Genomic DNA, 20,833 nt, shown 5'->3' on the forward strand with positions numbered 1-20,833 from the left:
GATTACCTAAGTGGCCTTGGGCAGGTTATATCACTTCTCTGAGTTTTCATTTTCTTTTCTATAAAATAGGATTAATAACATCTACCTCTTGGTTGTTGTAGGAATTAAATAATTCACATAGACAGAATGTCATGTGATGGTTTGATAAATGACAAGTATAAATAATAATATTCTTTAAACTGAACATAGGATAATAATAATTGGCACATTTTAGTTTGAACATGAATCCAGTGTGAACACAAACTCTGATTCTAGAGGTGGGAAAAGGGTACTTCAGTCATTCATTAGTTTATTCAACAAATGTGTACCTTACTTTGCAACATTTTTGCTAAATGCTAAATACATGCTAAATGAGGAAAAATTAGAAAACATTCAAAACAAAAACACAAAGTCCCCCCTACCAATATCACTTACATTTTTTCCCCCACGGACATAACCACTGAGAATATTTTGGCAACCCTTTTTCTTGTTCTCCCTGTCTTTGTAACTCTGTTGCTGTCTGTGTCGATCAACCAGGTTCCCAGAAGAAAACACATTGGGGACAATTTAAGGACACTTTTTAGAAAGACACTATTTATAAGATGTGATCTGGTTGTAGAGAAACAAGAAGGGACAGTGTAAACAGCAAGGAACCTGTTAGTACCTAGAAACATGAGAGCGTGAAGGGAGGGAGAAGTTCCCAGGATGGGAGATGGAGGAGCTCTGTGAAGACACCTGCCTGATTCCATGGAGATATATTGCAGGTTCAGAATGACTTTGCAGGGAGGAGACTGTGGGAATGAACTCTCAAGGAGCCTCTCTCTCCTCCCCCTATGGGTCAATCACCTGTTTCTCCTGGAGTAACCTAGCCAGAAGCCAAAGGGCAAGAGACCACTTATTGCAGTCCACACAGCTTAGCCACCCTAGCTGCAGGGCTGGAGGGTGACTTTAAAATCTATAAATCTCAAGAGAATAAGAACACTTTTGAGAGTGAGTAGGAGTGAATTACTAATAATGCCAATAACTTCAGAACAATGAGCATAAACTGGGAGTGTCCCAGCCAAACCAGGCTGTCATCACCCCATGGAATAAAGTCAAGAGCAAATATGAAGGGAAAATAGAAGATATGGTGCTATCTATCTGTCTCTCCTTCTCTCCCTCTCTCTCTGTCTCACATACACACACGCACACCCATAATTTTATTCTAGTACACAACTTTTACATCCTTTTTCAAATATAGGGGTCTGTCATGAATTTTTTTTTAATACGTGTTTTCCTAAAACATAATTTTTAATGATATAAAATAACCCTGTATTATGGTCATGCCATAATTGACTTACACATTCCCTCGTCTTTGAACGTTTAGATATTTTCTGATTTTCCCATTATAACCCTGTGATGGACATCCTTGAACATAAATTATTGGGTGTATCTCTGATTATTTAGTAAATATAACTTGAACAACCACTATGTATAACCTGTCAAAGTTTAAAAAATGAGTATAGGCCGGGCGCAGTGGCTCACGCCTGTAATCCCAGCACTTTGGGAGGTCGAGACGGGCGGATCACGAGGTCAGGAGATCGAGACCATCCTGGCTAACCCGGTGAAACCCCGTCTCTACTAAAAAATACAAAAAACTAGCTGGGCGAGGTGGCGGGCGCCTGTAGTCCCAGCTACTCGGGAGGCTGAGGCAGGAGAATGGCGTGAACCCGGGAGGCGGAGCTTGCAGTGAGCTGAGATCCGGCCACTGCACTCCAGCCTGGGTGACAGAGCGAGACTCCGTCTCAAAAAAAAAAAAAAAAAAAAAAAAAAAAAAAAAAAAAAAAGAGTATAGGCCGGGCGCAGTGGCTCACGCCTGTAATCCCAGCACTTTGGGAGGCCGAGGCCGGTGGATCATGAGGTCAGGAGATGGAGACCATCCTGGCTAACACGGTGAAATCCCGCCTCTACTAAAAAATACAAAACAATTAGCTGGGCATGGTGGCGGGTGCCTGTAATCCCAGCTACTCGAGAGGCTGAGGCAGAAGAATGGTGTGAACCTGGGAGGCGGAGCTTGCAGTGAGCCAAGATTGCGCCACTGCACTCCCGCCTGGGCGACAGAGCGAGATTCCATCTCAAAAAAAAAAAAAAAGAGTATAATGTTCTTCTTACAGGTTATAGTCTACTGGTGGAGACTTCTAACAGCAACCTCAACAGCAAAAATATGAGACTTCATACACCAAACAAAACTTCCACCCCCTGGGAGGAAGAGAGTCATTGACATCAGGCTACAGCCATGGTCTTTGCTTTTGGCAGTTGTTGTCCTCTCTGGGTGTTCTGGACTCTGTTTCATGGAGATCACTCTTCCTGCCCATAGATCTTCCATCCATCCAGTAGTCACCAGGCTAAAATGGGGAGGGTGGTGTCTTCCTTTTGTCTAGTTGTCTTACTTTCATAAAGAGCTGAATGGAGAGACTCAGCCACCCAGGTCACTTTTGACCTGGGCTGAGGGCAGACACATTTCTTTCAACAGATAGTGTTTGGGAACAAAGACCCAGGACAAAACAGCACTAGAGAAGGAACTGTTGGTTAAAGCTGGAGGTGCCAAGGAGCCCAAGAGTGAGCTGCAGAGTGGCAGAACCAAGGGCTTATGGGGGTCCGTGGGACAAGTTAGAGAAGCAGCACACAGAAAAAGGTGAATGATTAGGTCAGGGTCTGTTGTCAGACTGTTTGTGTATAGGGTGGACTAAATTCAACTTCAAGAACTCTACAGGGACAGAGACCTGATGCCAGATATACATATACCACTATCTCCTCTTCCATTCGTTGCCTACAAAGAAAATCTTCGTTAGACTGCCTCAACAGCCTGGCCAGATTTGCTTACATTTCTTGCTTCATTTTCTAACCCAATTGCATCAGTTTTCCTTTTTACTCTCTCTTCCTTCCAGTCTGACATTCCTCTGATCTACCACTCCCTCCTGCCTTACAGGCTGGGCACTTGCTATGCCTTTTGTCTGCAGTGCTCTTCCTTCAGAGCTTTTCAGAGCTGGCTCTTTCTAAACCTATAGGTCGAGTTCAAATTGCATTTCTTAGAGGACTTTTCTGATGTTCCAGTTCAGATTAACCTCCCCCAGGCATTCTATCCCATTTCCCAGTGTCATTTTCCAAGTAGAACTTATCACCTGCTGAAATTATTAATACCTTGGTAACCTGTTTACCAAGCATCTAAGTTCCACCAGAGCTTGCCTGCCTTGCTCCTCCTGCTCTATCTCTCATACACAGAAGGGTGCCTGCCCTTGAATGGTGCTCAGTAACCATCTCCGGATGGATGAATACATGGTGGGTTTGCTGCTGAGCTCCTTGCTCTGGGAGCAAGTTATTTTGTTTCTACTTTTAGCAATATGTGGGTCTTCTAGGGGACAATTCCTTTACTGTAAACATGACCTTGACACCTTGACTAATGTAAACATAATATGAAGTGTCTTTTGAATAGTCAATTCATTCTCACAGGAAAGTTAATAAATAGAAAACTGTCCTCTTTTCTTCAGGATATTGATTTATTATGCTTTCGTACATAAAATAATGACACTATTTCAGGAGGCAGCATGATTTCTCACATTGTTTGCCTGAGAATTGTACATGAAGTTCATCCAATATGAATAAAATTTCAAATGTCAACTTTCAAACTTATAAGGAAACATTCAATTTGAATAGTTTTTTGACATCTGATTTTTCATTCCTTCCTATTCTATAGCAAGTGAATCAGACAAGAGGCCAAAAGAAAGATGATTTTAAAACATCCTGGGCCGTGTATAGCAAAGACAATCCTAAGCAGAAGGAATAAAGCTGGAGACACCATGCTACCTGACTTCAAACTATACTACAGGGCTACAGTAACCAAAACAGCATGGTACTTGTACAAAAACAGACACATAGACCAATGGAACAGAATAGAGAACTCAGAAATAAGACCACGCATCTACAACCACCAGATCTTTGACAAACCTGACAAAAATAAGCAATTGGGAAAGGATTCCCTATTCGATAAATGGTGCTGGGAGAGTTGCCTAGCCATATGCAGAAAATTGAAACTGAATCCCTTCCTTATGCCTTATATAAAAATTCACTCAAGATGGATTAAAGACTTAAATGTAAAACCCAAAAGTACAAAAACCCTAGAAGAAAATCTAGGCAATACCATTCAGGAAATAGGAATGGGCAAAAATTTAATGATGAAAATGTCAAAAGCAAATGCAACAAAAGCAAAAATTGACAAATGGGATATAATTAAACTGAAGAGCTTCTGCACAGAAAAGGAAACTATCATCAGAGCAAACAGACAACCTGCAGAATGGGAGAAAATTTTTGCAATCTATCTTTCTGATGAAAGTCTAATATCCAGACTCTACAAGGAACTTAAACAAATTTACAAGAAAAAAACAAACAGCCCCATTAAAAAGTGAGCAAAAGACATGAACAGTCACTTCTCAAAAGAAGACATTTATGCAGCCAAAGAACATATGAAGAAAAGCTCCACATCACTGATCATTAGAGAAATGCAAATCAAAACCACAATGAGATACCAAATCACAACAGCCAGAAAAAAAATCAAGAAACAACAGATACTGACGAAGCTGTGGAGAAATACGAATGCTTTCGCACTGCTGGGAGGAGTGTAAATTAGTTCAACCATTATGGAAGGCAGTGTGGTGATTCCTCAAAGACCTAGAACCAGAAATATCATTTGACCCAGCAAATCCCATTTCTAAGTATATACCTAACGGAATATAAATCTTTCTGTTATAAAGATACATGCATAACTATTTTTACTGCAGCACTATTCACAGTAGCAAAGACATGGAATCAACCCAAATGTCCATCAATGATAGACTGGATAAAGAAAATGTGGTACATATACACCATGGAATACTATGCAGCAATAAAAAGGAATGAGATCATGTCTTTTGCAGGGACATGGATGGAGCTGGAAGCCATTATCCTCAGCAAACTAATGCAGGAACAGAAAACCAAACACTGCATGTTCTCCCTTATAAGTGGGAGCTGAACAATGAGAACACATGGACATAGTGAGTGGCACAACATACACCCTGCGAACTGTTTGGGAGTGTGTGGTGGGGGAAAGGAGAGCATCACGAAAGACAGCTAATGCACGCTGGGCTTAATACTTAGGTGATTGGTTAATAGATGCAGTAAGTCACCATGGCACACGTTTACCTATGTAACAAACCTGCACATCCTGCACATGTACTCCACAATGTAAAATAAAATTAAAAACAACAACAACAAACAAACAAAATCATGGGTTAATTTTTCTTAGTTCACAAATAATGTGAAATATTATTCTGAAATTAGAAGCCGATTAGAGTCCATGTCATCATTTTAGTTACTTGTTCATTTACTTAAGTATTCTATTCAGACATTCATACTTATAGATAAATAAGTATTTTACAGCATTTGTCTAGTTAGTAAATATAATAGTTGGAGGGGGATACTTAAAAAAATATAACTCCCAGAGCAATTTTTTAGCAACATGAGATGAAACGGACTTTTATCCTTGTCTTATTTCAACTAGAAACATGTTGAATCACATTATTGTTTAGGGGTTGGCTTTCTTTAATTTTTATAAACTAAGTATCAAACAAAATATTTTTTTTATATATATATATATATGGAATGAAAGTTTTTGGCATGATACATTTGTAGGTAAGGACATCTTCGGTTTTTGAAGGAAAAGGCCTTCTGATGTTTTTATAAAGGGACTTAGAGCGTTTCGTTTTAGTGCACACATACTTGCTCTCACCATGAGCCTTTGTACCATTCTCTAATGCCGTTGCACATCTGGATGATGGTGGGTGGAGAGTGATGACATACTGAGGACTATTTTCTATCTTTCCTTTTTATATACCTTTTTTTTCTTCTTTAAATAGAACCATGCAGATGTAACTGTAAAACCTTTATTCTAATGAGAGAGCCGAGAGTTTGGGAGAACCCACCTGGAAAATCTTATTTTTTAATATATTTCCTACTTTCGTTATAGGGAGCTCACCAAGTTTATAGGTTAGGGAGAACTTAAATGAAATAAAGAACTAAAAGTGGGGAAAATAAGACAGCAACAAATCATAATAGAAACGCCAGTTGAAAAGAAAAGTGGAATCAAGGATCTCATAATTGTGTTCATTTCTCTGTTGGAAATAGCCCTTTTGGAAAAACCTGTGATCCACGTTTGCAAATAACTTCATGATAAGACTAATTTATCCTGGGTGTTGGAACTTTTGCTTGGTAAACACAGCACAGATTTTTGTTGTTGTTGTTCTTAACAAGGAATGAATGACAAAACCTATAGGGAAGTTACTGGTATTGATAATCCATGAAACTGGAAAAGCTAAGATTTGGTGGCATTTTTTTCCTTATCTGTAGAATGGCAAAAATTATTACTTTTAAATTTGAACCATAGAAAATCTGAGTTACTATCTCTTAGCTAAGTTTAAATAAGTATTCAACAGAAGAACTTAAGGAAGATACATCATAAACTTAGAACTTTAAGGTTTAAGACACTTGGACAAGATTTTAATTAACTAATTCATTTTTTCCCTAATGTAGTTATTAGGAGCATGGGTTTTGGCATCAGAATGTCTGGGTGTGAATCTTGCTTTATTACATCTAAGCTTATACCAGGAAGAAATTATACAACTTCTCTGACCTGTTTCCTCATCTGCAAAAGGAAGATAATAAAATTGACCAGAAAGGTTGCTGTGAGCATCAAATGAACTCTACCTTGCTTAGAGAAGAATCTTGCAATTAGTAAGCACTTAATAAATTTTATAAGATCAATACCAATATTGTCATATTACTATTAGTTATTTGTTACAATTTTTTGACAGACCCTCTGCTGAAAGTAGGAATAAAACATGAATGTGATTATTTCTTCTATCAGCTCTCTGTCTTCTTGGAGAGAAGTCCAGTGCAGACCTGGGGTTCTTAAACAGGATTCTGTGGATAGGCATTAGGGAATCTGTAAATTCTACATAGAATTTTGGAGAAGAAAATTTTTCCTCCAATTCTATACAAAATTTGGATGACAATTTTTTTTTTTCCTGAAGGTAGGATTTCCAGCTTTGACGGATTATCTTGGGGCTAATGATCCAAGACAAATGAAGGATGATTAATCTACAAAGATGATTTCACAACAGATTACAAAGCCTCCTTCAAGCCTCCTCCCAGATCAAGATGGAGCAAACAGTTGATCAGCCTCAAAACATCAGGGGAACTTAAGGTCTCTTTAGGGCCAAAGTACTAATGAATCACAAAATACTTTCATTTTCTCACTTTCTTCAGAAAATTCCCATCATATATTTTTACCAAGTGTGCACGCACACACACACCCATATCTACGTCAGTGAAAGAGGATTTGATACTAAAAAAGCAGCAGAAATATTTTTACATTCATGAGAAAGGGTTTTTCTGAATCATCTACACAGCGTCATTTAACGCTTTCCCTACCCTGTACATCATGACTTCTTGTAATCCCCCTACTTTGCTATGCGTTCCCCAGGGGTGGGAATGGAGTAATAACAAGCCTTGAAGCCCAGCATCTAGCACAGGGACCCATTCACAGTAAATGGTCAGTTAAATGTTTTGTTCTTAACTGCACTTTAACTAAGCTGTACTAAAGTATACAGATGCAGATGTGCATTTCTTATGAAGAAGCATGAAATATTTTGCTTTCTGTGTTGCTAGAATCAACCCCACTTACACAAACTTAGTTTAATATAACTCATTAGCAGCTAATGATTTCCATCAAGTATTAAAAAATTCTCAGTTGTCACTTGACTATATACAATGAAAGTGACAGACTGAAGGCAGAAGACTATGCCATGATGTTACAGGAAAATGTCAAGGCCGTGTGAAAAAAAAGGGGCAGTCAGAGGGAAGGGAAGGAAGGAAGAGAGAGAAGCTGCTACTTGAGAGATGGTGTCATGGTCCTCAGCTGTCTGTCACTGAGAAGAGTTTGCAACTCACAGGGTTTCTGTGGTTTCAGTTGGTGCATGATGCTGGCCTTCTGATGAAGTATATTTTTATGGAACTGATCAAATTCCGCTCTTTCACATCTCTTATATGTCCTGGTTAACTTCACAGTGGTCATCATCTGCCCTATTGCTTCCATTTTCTAGGGGGTTTTTAGGTACCCCAGGAAAGTACTTTTTGTTCTGTTTAAACAAAATTTATTTTTCATTTAAAATGGTACACAAAATGCAGAGGTAGGAAATAAACTGAAACCTTCTTACAACTTTGCATGGGAATCGGGGATGACAGGAGGCCCCTGTGAGGTGCATGGTACCTGCTCAAGTAAGGAAGAGGGGAGTCAGCTTCTCCCCACAGCAAGGGCGTGTCAGGTGCCATCCCTCGGTGCTCTGGCTGCAGGACACTTGACATGGAAGCTGAACACACATTAGAGTTCTTAGGCAAAACTGTGTGGTTTCAAGGATCTAGACAGCTGGGAACAAATATTTTCTGTTTCTGCCTAATGTAAAGAATACAGTATGGCATTTGGAAGTTCCCTTGAGTCCTGATGGTCTGGCATTTTCATCGCTACTTCCTTAATTCAGACTCCTGCCATCTCTAGCCTATGTTAGGCCTTGGGCTCCAAATTAGATTTTCTTCACAGTCCTGAGAATCTGCAGTGTCTTCACATTATCCTCCACTACCTCACTGACTAATGCCCCAGGTACACCGAACTACACTGAGTTCTGCTTGATCAACCTGTCCTCAGGCCTGTATATATGCTGTTCTTGCTTGAAATACTCTCCTCACTCCTTCCCTTCCCATTCTTGTGCACCTCCCTTCACCTAGATATGAACTCATCACTAAGTTTTTGCTTCTCCAGGAAACTGTCCCTCAAACACCCTCACCCTCGTGCCTGGGTCTGATGCCCCTCTGAGGTACTTCTTCAGTGCCATAAACTGACCTCAGCACAGTCCTATGTTCCTGCATTCCAATTGTCTGCTCACCAGACAAAAGCCTCATATGACAGCTAAGTATAGGTCTCACTATTCATTACATCCCAAGTCCAGGAGAGTCTCAATAACTAGCCACGAATGGATAAATGAAGGGAGAAACAGGTGACTGTGCCAAGGTTCAAGAATGTGTTTGCGGCGATTGCCTTTAACAGTCTTTGTGCTCACAGGTCAGAACCTCTCTCGTATAGTTCCTAAAGACAGTATTTTGTTACTATATCTATTTTTTAAATGGGGGTTAATGAGAAAATTCTTTAATTTGATTAAAATAATGTGAAAGGAGTTTATAAGTCGTTTTATAAGATAAGAGCAAGATGAGTTCAATGTGCTGTCTAAATAGAGTAATGCTACATCCCAGGTATGTTAATTGTCCTGAAATGATTCTTAGCGCCATCCCCTTTTATTCTGTTTCCTGATTTGGACCACGCATTAAATGGTCATTCCATTTCTAAATACCTTGGGAATCATGGAGAGAAGAGGAATCACAGACATACAAAGAACACTTGGAGGACTTTCTGGAAGTTTGAAAGTAGAACTGAAAAATATAGCCAATACACGTTCCAGTTCTACTTTCTCAACAGCACAATTTAAATTTTCTCAGAGCTTTGCACAATCATGATTAATGATAAAAGGGAAAGAAGTGGTTTTGCTAGAGCTTCTTAAGAAATGACTCTCAGTCTCTATCAGTTACCCAAAGATAAACACTTGCAAATTCTTATTTGGGAAAGTAAGATTATTATCAATCAACATCTAAAGACTAATGTTTCCCAGAGTGTCTTATAAAAGCCTGGTTAGTGAGTGTTGTTATTTCAGATTGCCTTTTGTTTCTCATCCTTTCTTTTGATTACAGCTGATTGTTAATTTAAAAAATGAATTGATATGACAATGAATGTATGATAACTAAGTGGTTTATTTGAGAATGTCCTTGTTGATTTATGTGAAAACACAATCCTAAGAATACCACCTTCCTCCCCCAGGCTGCTTGAGGTCAGTATACAGATTTGCAGGATTCATTTACATCAAGAACCAACTAACTTTTTGGAAACCAGAAAGACATAATTTCTACAGAGTCTGTTAATTCTTTGTAATGTGTTCATTGTTTGCATCTTTAATTGAAATGTGTTCAATAGATGAACTCATCTGTTTTTATAACATACATAAAAAGTACCATGAATTGGCTTGGTATGTACCCAAAAGAAAGGAAATCAGTATATCGAAGAGATATCATCACTCTCATGTTTATTGCAGCACTATTCACAACAGCCAAGATTTGGAAGCAACCAAGGGACCCATCAACAGATAAATGGATTAAAAAGTAAGGTACATATACACAATGGAGTACTGTTCAGTCATAAAAAAAGAATGAGATCCTGCCATTTGCAAAACACAGGTAGAACTGGAGGACATCATGTCAAGTGAAATAAGCCAGGCACAGAAAGACAAACTGCATATTCTTACTCATTCATGGGAGCTACAAATTAAAACGATTGAACTCATGGAGATAGAGACTAGAAGGATGGTTACTAGAGGCTGGGAAGGGTAATGGGGGTTAGGGAAAGTTAACGGATTTAAAAAATGTAGTTAGAATGAATAAGAACTACTATTTTATAGTACGACCGGCTGACTACAGTCAACAATAATTTATTATTCATTTTTAAATAAGTAGAACAGTATAATTGGAGTATTTGTAACAAAAAGAAATGATAAATGTTTGAAGTGAAGGATACTCCATTTACCTTGATGTCATTATTATGTATTGCATGCCTGTATCAAAATATCTCATGTATCCCATAAATATGCACACCTACTATGGTACCCATAACAATTAAAAGTTTTTTAAAAAGTGCCATGATTTCGAGACCTCTTTTTATAGTAGAAGTTGATCATATAAAGAATGCCTCAAGTTGAGCATGAGTACCCAAACAGGAATTAAAAACTATGTTTTATCTCACTTGAGTTATACTCTAGTCATGAGATTGCCATCCAGATCTCAAGATAGGAGGCCATGAGGTCATCTTCTCTCTCCTCCCAAGGCAAATGGTGTGCCCCTCCCATTTTTCTCTCTGCCTCCCTCTACTCCTTCCTAATCAATAGATGAGCCACAGTACAAACAATGTCATCCTCAAGCGACAGAGTGCTTGATAGCCTGGCTTGTGTTCCACTACTCTACCTCTCCCTATTGTCCTGCATTTGCTAAGGAATGTGTCATCTTTGATTCTGTACATTAACTTCTCTGTAATCTAATTCATATCTTCCTCTGTGATTCACATGACATTAGCCATTGCTTTCCTTAGTCCTTCTTCTTGTTCTGCAGGTAGAACCCGACTTGCCTAATGCTTGAGCAGGTCAGAATCCGGGTCAGCAATGCATTAGCAGACTGGTATATCCTTGCAAGCCTGGTATCTGACAAGCCAGGATGAATCCCGTCACTCATGAATTTGCCAATTTTAATCATCCCCAAATCTTGTAGTGTTTGTCCAAACTGGAAGTTATCCTATGTTTTCTGATTAACATTTCAATTCCTTGAATGGGATTTGAACCTGAACATGTTTCCTGGGCTGAGGCTCTGATACTCTGCCTAACTCAGGTCTCTTTCTCTCCAGAGGCTTTTAAAGTCCTGACTTCATTGGCATCCTGCCCCATATGACAAGCATCTAAATCTCTATGATATGATGTTGAGCAGTGGTTTGGAATGGAACCCATTACCATGCTCCCCTCATAATTGACAATCTTTTGGAATGTGTTTGGTTGATCTGAATCAAGCTTGGTTTTGTCATGCTCATAAGACCTCTTCCAGAGGGCAGTTCTATGGCCAGCTTAGCTTTAGAAAATAAACCCTACTTCTTCCTCATCCCCTCTGGCTTGCTGCTAATGTTCCAGCATGTCCTTCTTCTAAAGCATCTTAGGTTAGGACTCCAATAAAGCTGTACCTCAAGTTCACTTCTCTACATATTTACTGATTACTTTCTGTGTTCAAGTTTATGGGGGGAAGAGGAGCAAGACTGATGAAATGGCACATTCTCAGCCCTCCAAGAATGTACGGCCTGTGTGCAAGATAGACATCTCAAGAAGCAACTTTAATGTATTGCAAATAAAAAAGAGATTTACCTGTAAACTTGCCAATTGTACTATAAGCACTTGAATGATGCTTGTTAACTTGCACTCTGTGATACGGACAGGCTTTGTTCCCTCTCTTAGCGTCAGTACCAATCTATCCCCATCCCCCAACATCATACTCTTTTCCTAATAAACATTCCTTATGTACTTCCTTACCGGGCAGCAAACTGTACCCTTGTTTCTGTATGTTTGTTACAGTCATATCTGGGTAATATAAGAATCTCTTTGAGAGAGACAATTTCCTCTTTTTTTCCCATAAAATCTTGCAATATTTAATTAGTGGAAAATAACCAAATATATTGCTATTTAGTGAAGATTGTTCTGTTAGGTGGCATAAGGTTTTTGGTTTTTTATCAGCAAGGAAAATTAAGTAATATTCAATTTTTTAATGTTTATCAAAGGCCCACAGGGTACTAAAAATGCCTTAGAACAAATGCAGAGTTCCACTGTCATGTTTACAATGAGACAAGAAGTATTTTAGCTCTTTCCTCCTCCTGTTACAAATCTATTTCATAGACTGATTTTTTTCAGGCCCTATAGCCATTCACGATTCAATCTCTCAGCATTATAGCTTCCTTAAGGAAGAGGTGTATCCCTTATACCCCAAATGATCAAGAAACATTTGCAGGATTTACATTGCCCAGAACCAGCATTTTCCTATGTTTCTAAGTGTTTTTATTTTTATTATTTTTCCTACGCAACACTTACATACATTTATGTAGTTCTCAACTATATACTTGGTACTGTACTAAGACCTTTGCAACTCACTTAATCCTCCCAGCAAACCCATGAGAAATGCAATCCCATTTTATAAGACAGGAGAGTGAGGCACATTGACGTTAAGTCATATGGAGAGTGCTGGAGCCTGCTCCAAGCCTGAATAGTGGCCACTGTGGAGTCCACATTCTCAACCACAACACCTAGCTGCTTTCTAAAGGTGACTTTAGACATTTTAGTACTCATTAGCATCTCTAGGAAAGAGTGCATAAGAGACCCTTGTTTTGATGCATTCTTGATCTATAATCTCATTTATAAGAACTATTTACTCCTTACAACTCCTAGTGTAAGCCTGGTAGCCTCCATGTTATTTTTATATGGTCATGGCACCACTGACTACAGCTGAATAGACCAGTGTTGGACACATAACTCCACCTGGGACAATCAGATTCTCTCTCTTTGGAGTTGAAATCAAAACACCATCAGCACTAAAGGCTGAAGTTGTATAGAGTCAAGCTTTGTACAGCCATTTCCTGCCATGCACGGGCATGTGTGTTCATATGCTTTTGGCATGGCACATGCACTGCTGCAGAGAACAAAGACTTCCTGGCCCCAGAGAGATGCAGAAGATGGCTTTAACTTCTCTTTTCCTGGCTTGAATTGATTGTAAGATCTATTGGCCCATTCTGCCTTGGTTCTATTGAATACTATTGTGTCAAGATTTCTGTTTGTTATATACAACCAAAGTTGTTGAGATGTGGGCAGCAAACATTCACACTTGTTTATCTTGGTACTTGCTGACAGAGCCAAGTTTATAGACAAGGTTATTCATTATTGATTACCATTCTCACTGTCATCTTCATCATTCCTGCTTCCCAAGTTTACCTGTTAAAACAAAAATCCAGGCCGGGCACCGTGGCTCACGCCTGTACCCAGCACTTTGGGAGGCCGAGGTGGGCGGATCACGAGGTCAGGAGATCGAGACCATCCTGGCTAACACGGTGACATCCCGTCTCCACTAAAAAATACAAAAAATTAGCCGGGCATGGTGGTGGGCGCCTGTAGTCCCAGCTACTCAGGAGGCGGAGCTTGCAGTGAGCCGAGATCATGCCACTGTCCTCCAGCCTGGGAGACAGAGCGAGACTCCGTCTCAAAAACAAAAACAAAAAACAAAACAAAACAAAAAATAAACAAACAAAAAACTACCTCTGGAAGGGTCTGGGGGAGGCTTGAATTTTTCTTTTTTAGCAGATGTTTCAGAACTTTTCTTGATAACTATTTGAAAGCGAGGGGCTTACCTATAGAAGGGTCCAAAGATGAACTTGGATCAATTCATACTTCTGCCCAGGGCCGACCTGGACTTAGCTTTTGAAGCAGACAATTCTGTAAAAAGAAGGTAACCAAAGCTAAGGACTGCCATGAACTGCACGTGGTAATAATTCATCTCATGTCTGCTATTTAGTCATGTGATTAATCCAGAGATGGGTTTATAATCTTTTATGCAAATTCATAGATGGAGGATCAGAGCAGTCTAATAATTAGAGATACAAAATACTGAATGGTCTTTAACTTGGTTGTTCCGAAGCCTCTACAGAGAGTCAGCCTCCGATGAACATATTTCTTACTTTCTCTGAAAATAAGATCAGGAGATATAAGATGTTCCCTAATTCTGGTTCAGATAAGAACCTCTTGATGTTCTGGCCTTGCAATTAAAATTTCAACGTAGAAAAATCTCTTCTCTTAACATTTTTCACAATGTCAAAACAGCCTTCAAAAACTAATACTTCTGCCTATAGAATTAAAAAAGAAATACTGAATAATAGTTATGTACGATCTTAAAATCACAGCACTTGGAAAGCGCCTTACAGACAAACATGTAATCATTTTTGAAACTGAGGAATTTGAAAAAAAACTAGACAGGATTTCAATGTTCTTTAGTATTATTTTAAAAATATTCTTTATCCATGAAAACATTCTAAAATAATTCATGAGATTACCAGTGTTGATAAACTATTTCTAGGCTTCTAGGACATAAGTGAGGCATCTTTTGCAGGGATTTGAAGACTGTGCTAAGAAAGATATAAATTTGAAAACCAATATGCATTTGAATATGTGTTTTTTTAGTTTAAGTTTCTCATAAAACAAACTAAAGGCACATATTTTACTTTTTATTTTCTTGTAAAAAATTAGAATGACTAGCATAAGGGAACTAAGCGGAAAGTCAAGCAATAAAGACAACTTTGTAGCACAAGAAGATATTTGATATTCTGTAACTTTCCATTATGTCACACTTTATGTAGGTGCTACAAGTCTGATTTTCTTTTGACCATTGCTAATATTACTTGACATTTTAACTGAATGCTCTATTTACAAAATCATCTTATGGTACTACTTTCAACAACAGCATCTATCACGAAATACATTTCAACTGTTTTGCAAACAAACTTTCTTCCAATTAATAATTAAACAGAGGAACAGCTTGCAGTATATGCTTGGAACTAATTTTACTATATATAGTGGGAAATGACAAGCACATATGAAGATGTGACTGAAGCCTGGTAACATTTAAATATTCAGTTTTTCCTCTGTTACCTTGACTAGAGCAAAGTTGGTTCCCAAGGTAAAAACTAAGTGGTCTGCCGGCATATGGTCTAACCTCCATTTGAGTGCTAAAAGCTGGATACTGTTTTTGTGAAACAGATGTTGTTGAGTGCAGCAATGCACAACTGACTCTAGCTAACAGCTGGGAATCCTTCGTGACCCATATACCGAGAAATAAACATGGTCCTATGCTTGGCAAAAGTGTAAGGAAGCAAATTTCCATTTGTTAAGGGCTTATCAAAATGAAGAATAAATGTTTTTAGCCATAAACTGATTTTATTCACCAGAATAATCTTTCCAGCAGCTTATGTGATGGCCTCATAATATTACAGGCACCCTTTGCCAGACGAAGGCTGCAGTTGCACTGACATATAGTACAGATGGAAAATAAACATCTGCCTCAATCAAGAGAGAAGACCAAGGACAAGGTTGACGAATAATATCTGGCATGACTATCTTTTCAGGGAAGCATATAAATGCTACAGGACCAACACCACTGGCATCGTCTGGTGTTGTCCTTATGTGGTTACTGACCATGAAGAGAGATGATTAGTATGCACTCTCCAAGGAGGAGTGGTGCAGATGCTCAGGATGATATGATTCCAACTCTCTAGGATCTGCTTTGCTGTAGCCACACCATGTGAGTCGCAGAGCAATTCCATTTTATTTATTTATTTTTTTCATGGTTCAACTGCATTTATTGTCGGCAAAGTTTCCCTGTTAAACATGACAAACAAGAGAAGGATGGAAGAAGAGGACGACAGAATTTGGAAAAGATAGAAACATCTTTTTTCATGGTCATAGAAAAATGTCAACAAAAGCGCCAAGTCCAAGTTCAAATGATTTCTTCCAATGGAGACTAAACTCCAAGGTTTTGATTGTGAAACACTAGATTTTATTATGTGGTCCAACTCCACCTTTGGCAAAATCTGAGTGGCATAATGTACTTTCTGTGAGAGAGGCACACAGGCAGGCACACACGTAAATACACACACACACTGCGGTCCTAGCACCAAGTTCCTTTTGTCCTCATTGCAACCAAATGATTCATGTGGCACAAATAATATGACAGATGTAGCTTTAAAAATTCAGTTTTATTGCGAGTGTCTTTTTGACTGAAACTTTTTTCATTTTCTGGTATCTCTTGTGACCATATGGAGTTTAGATGGCAGTGAATTCCCTTCTACTAACTCAAACCCTTTTCTGCACCTGGGCACAATTTTGGATAAGAAGATGAAGTAAAGGTGGCGAAAAGTGTCAGGATTAATATACCAGATCACATTATGAGTAAAAGTGTACATTCTCCTTTTTTGGGAAAGGACAATTTCAGTACTACGATTTTGTTAGAATTTTATTTTTAAAAGTGACATTGTGGAGATTCTATGTATGGATTTTTAAAATTTATTTCCCTCGAATGATAGAGAAAGACAAAGACTTGCTTAGATTCTGATATCTAGTTGAAGCAATTATGATCATTTGACCTTTTTAAAACTTTAGTTTACAAGGAGTTGAAGTCTCAGACTTCACCAGACTCTTAATAGTGCAAATATTAATAGAGTGTTTACTATGTATCAGGTGCTGTACTTAACTCTTTTCATGTTCTAGTGCATGTAATATTCACAGAAATCCTATGAATCATAAACTATTATTATTAACTCCATTTTATAGACAAGAAATTAAGGCACAGAGAGGTTAGGTGATTTGTCTGAAGTCACACAATTAGTTGTGGTGAAACCAGGATTTGAACTGAGGGATTGAGCTCAGGAGCCATTCTACTGTAAAGACACATGTACACATATGTTTATTGCAGCACTATTTACAATAGCAAAGACTTGGAACCAACCCAAATGCCCATCAGTGATAGGCTGGATAAAGAAAATGTGGCATACACATACCATGGAATACTATGCAGTCATAAAAAATGAGTTCATGTCCTTTGCAGGGTCCTGGATGAAGCTGGAAGCCATCATTCTCAGCAAACTAACACAGGGACAGAAAACCAAACACCACATGTTCTCACTCATAAGTGGGATTTGAACAATGAGAACACACGGACACAGGGAGGAAGGGGAACATCACACACCGGGACCTCTTTGGGGGATGGGGTTCATGGGGAGGGAGAGCATTAGGACAAATACCCAACGCATGAGGGGCTTAAAACCTAGATGACGGATTGATAAGTGCAGTAAACCACTGTGGCACATGCATACCTAGTAACAAACCTGCACATTCTGCACAGATGTCCCAGAACTTAAAGTAAAAGTTAAAAATAAAAGTTTGCCTTCTAAAAAAAAGTTTATGCCCTTGACCATGGTGCTACTAGGAGTTTCAGAAATTATAGCTCCTTTGGTACTGAATATCAAGATGTGTTGTTTTTTGTTACCTCATTAGTAGGAACTCTATTTGGTATAGCACACAAAAAGATGTTTCATTTAGTTACTTTGAATATATTGGATATTGTTCTTTCAAAAAAGCAATGTATGACCATTGTAAAGTCAAATAATATGGATATTTATGTGAAAATTAATAACAAATCAACTTTCCTAAAGGGATCAAATGTTATTAGGTATGTATTTCTTTGTTGTTAAAAAATGTTAATTGTATACATTTATGGAATACAAGTGATTGTATTGAATACAAATGGTGTTATGATATGTGCATAAAATGTGGAAGGATTAAATCACTAACATATCCATCACCAGAAATACTTATTTTTTGTAGTGCGAATATTTGAAATTTTATTCTCCTAGCAATTTTGTAATGTGCAATGCATTATTAACTATAGTACCAACTATGTAATAGATCTCAAAAACTTATTCCTCCTGTCTAATTAAAACGTTGTACCCTTTGACCAGTATCTCCCCATTCACTCCACCCCTCAGCCTCAGGTAACTACCATTCTACTTTCTGCTTCTATGAGGTTGACTGTTTTAGATTCCACATTTAAGTGAGCTCATGCACTATTTGTTCTTTTGTGCCCAGTTTGTTTCACATAGCATAATGTCCCCCAGGTTAATTCAAGTTATCACAAATGACAGAATTTTCTTTTTGGGGGAATTGAATAGTATTCCACTGTATATATTCAGGTATGTATTTTATACCTTTTTCTACACTAATTTCACTTTTTCTCTCATTTTTCTCTTTTGTTCTTTCTTCTTTAATCTCCAAATGAGATAACCCTTTACACATTATCCTGTAATTTTAAAGCACAATATTCATAGGGCATATACATATCATATTTATAATTGTATTATATATTACTTATAATAAATAATAGATTATTATATATTTCTATTATCTATTTAATCATTTTCCTAATGGTTGTCATTTAAATTTTTAACACATTAATTTGGTGACTTTTCCTAATCCAAACAATGCTCTAATAAACATGCAAATGTTTACATCTCCATGCATTACTACTTTATATATCAGTAAAAGAGAGTCTCAGAAGTGGGCGTGATAGTCAAGGGGCATATATTTTTTTGTGAGATTAATTTTTAAAGTTTCTAAAATGCAGAAAAAGTTGACCTACAGATACACATTTATTTATAATGATTTATTCAGTTACTGTTTTCTCAGATTTACTGAGATCAATTTACATATAGTCAAATTCACCTTTGAAAGTATGTGGATCTATGAGCTTTGATGCATGCATCCAGTTGCACAGCCACCACCACAATCAAGTTATAGAATTGTTCTACCAACCCAAATCTCCTCTCATGACCCTTGGTAGTGAATCCGCTTCCTTCTCCCAGATACCTGTCTTTACAGTTTTGCCATTTCCAGAATATGACATAAATGGGGTCAAGTAGTTTATGACCTTTGGATTTAGCACAATGCATTTGAAATTCGTTCATCTTATTGCTCATACCAATAATTCATTCATTTTTATTGCTGAGTAATATGCAATTATATGGTTGTACTACAGTTGTTTATCCGTTCACTAGCTGAAGGACATTTGAATTTCCCCCAGATTTAGTGATCATGAATGAAGTTGCTCTATTTGTCTAAAATTTACATGAGCATAAGTGTTTATTTCTTTTTGGTAAATACACAGGAATGAAATTGCCTGATCATGTGATAAGTACATCTTTAACTTTATGAGAAACTGCAAACTGTAATCCAAAGTGGCTCTACCATTTTGCATCCCCATCAACAAAGTCTGAGAGTTCTTGTTGGTTCATATTGCTACCAGCACTGAGTATTGTTGCTTTGTCGTTGGTTCTTCAAAATTTTAGTTATTCAAATGGATGCATAGTGGTATCTCTTATAATTTTAATATGCATTATCCTAATGGCTACTGATATTGAACATCTTTTCATGTGTATTTTTGCCACTTGTATCTCTTCTTTGCTGATGTATCTGTTCAAATCTTTTGTTTTTTGAACTGGTTAGTTTTCTATTTTTTGGTGTTTGAGCATTTATATATATTCTTGACATAAGTCCTTAATCAGGTAATGTGATTTGTAAATATATTCATCTATTCTGTGGCTTGCTTTTTCATTCTTCCAATAAATTAAAGTTGTTAATTTTGATAAGGTCAAACTTATCAATTGTTCTTTTGGGGATTGCGATTTTGTTGACATATATAAGAAATATGTGCCCAAATAAATTTTTTTCTTAAATGTATATAGTTTCAGATTTACTTTAGTTTAGGTATTGTTTGGATAAGATTTAGGTCTATGATTAATTTTGAGATAATTTTATATGGTATGTATTTTAGGTATATATTTTATACCTTTTCTCTACACTAATAATTTCTCTAGGTATGCTTTCTCTAAGGTATGCTTTTTATGCATCTATTTAGATAAATAGACTGTTGATATAGTGAATTATGTTGACTCAACATGGGGAACCAGTTTTGCATTTTTGAAATAAACTTCACTTGGTCATGATGTATTATCTTTTATATACAGATTCAATTTAAAAATATACTGAGAATGTTTGCATAACTATTCACAAGGGATATTTGGTCTAGAGTTTGTTGTTGTGGTTGTTCTAATAATATCTTTATCTGGTTTTATTACCAGAGATTTATCTAATAATATGCTTATCTGGTTTTATCATCATAAAATGATATGGGAAGTGTTCCCACCTTTTCTGTTTGCTGGAAAAGGTTATATAATATTGGCATTATTTCTTCTATGAATGGTTCATAGAATTCACCAGTGAAGCTATTTGAGCCTAAAAAAATTTTTTGCTAGTGGATTTTAAACTATGGATTCAATTCCTTAATAGATAAAGGAATATTCAGGTTATCTATCTTTTCTTGAATGAGTTTTGGTACTTTGTATCTTTTAAGAAATGTTTGCGTTTCATCTAAGTTTTTGAACTAATTTGGCACAATTTTTTGTAATGTTTTATTATTGTCTTTATAATTTTCATAAGGTCTGTAGTGATGTTTT

The sequence above is a fragment of the Chlorocebus sabaeus genome, chromosome 8 (genome assembly GCF_047675955.1).
Source record: "Chlorocebus sabaeus isolate Y175 chromosome 8, mChlSab1.0.hap1, whole genome shotgun sequence".
NCBI lineage: Eukaryota > Metazoa > Chordata > Mammalia > Primates > Cercopithecidae > Chlorocebus > Chlorocebus sabaeus.